We start from the raw sequence: 1,469 nt of genomic DNA, 5'->3' as shown, positions 1-1,469 counted from the left end.
GACCGCCCTGCACCTTAGGGGCTTAAAAACACGACGAGCACATTGAGCAAAACTCTGAAACAGGAGAAACGGGACATAAAACGGAGCGACGAACTAGATGTGAATTATGGCATAAAAACAGAGAATCTGATGCTGAACAGTGAAAAAATCAACACATGATGTGAAACATGATGATTAGACAGAGCAGCAGGTGATGAGATTACTGATGATGAGCGTCAATAAACGATAAAATCAATTTAGCAAGAGGAAATAAACTAAAGTGGACATAGCAATAAACCAAGAGGATAATAATAATAATAATCAAATGAAACTAAATGGATATGAATGAAGAACAAAATGCAAGAATAAACTGAGAAACTAAAGTAAATACAAAGGAATAAACTGGTATGGCAAGACCTTTCTAGCAATAATTAATACAGAGACTGTGAAGTCAAATCAGAAAAGAAAAAAAAATGATGGAAAAAAAAGCCATGCACCTAAAAGAGGGACGGACAAGAAAAAAAAAAAAGAAAATGCAAATGAGAGCCGCCAAACAGAGGACAGGAGTTTGCGGACTTTTAAATCACAGATCCTATCCAACCTGTGTACAACTGGATGATCTTTTGATGAGCAGAGAGGCAGCCGGTAAGAAATAAACKGTGTTGATATGAAATCGGACCGCAAAAGTGTCTACATTCCAGTTTGGCCGATCGGATCATTAGTGACAGCGAACTGAAGTGGTGGATTGCGGCGGTGACACTTGCCGTTCATTGATTGATGGACTTTTATGATTAAGTTGTTTGTTGTGTTGATGAAATGGATTTGGTACCAAGTTCAACTGTTAATTAATTTATCATCAACTTCAAAAAATAATTTAAAGCTAAATTTATAATAAATATTTATTATTAATGTTGAGAAGTTATGTTTGTATGTTAAGAAATGTATGAAATGTAAATATAAATATTAACTTGAAATGCACTTTAAAGTTAAGTTTAAAGTTAACATAAGTTTAGTTACTTGTGTATTTAATTTTGATTACTTTGTTGCTTGGTATTTACCTATATAATTTGCCATTTATTTTGTAATTGAGTGAAATTAATTTACACAGATTAGTAATTATTTTTTGGGTTTGTTTAAAGGTTTTTAACTGAATCCTCTGGATCAACGGTGAACATGTCTATACACTGAAATAAATGGAAGTAAAAGCAAGACAAACTGTTTGATCCTTCGAGTAAATCCCTGTCATTAAGAGTCTGCGTGGGGTCATCCATTCCTTTTCAAGTGGGAAAGTTACACAGTTTAAAAAAGAACTTGACAGAGACTGTATGGCAAGAATAAACAGACACTATTTCCAGATAAAAGGTAAAATAATATTGTTGAAGTGTCATGGGTTTGTTGAGACCACATCTAGTACTGAGAATAAATATATCTTACAGACCATAACAGTAAAGAACTGATCACTTATTTATGTTTTTAATTAGATTTGATAT

Source organism: Poecilia reticulata, linkage group LG17, assembly GCF_000633615.1.
Source record: "Poecilia reticulata strain Guanapo linkage group LG17, Guppy_female_1.0+MT, whole genome shotgun sequence".
In the NCBI taxonomy this organism is placed as follows: domain Eukaryota; kingdom Metazoa; phylum Chordata; class Actinopteri; order Cyprinodontiformes; family Poeciliidae; genus Poecilia; species Poecilia reticulata.
The sequence above is the reverse complement of the archived record's forward strand: the minus strand, read 5'-3'. Positions refer to the sequence as shown.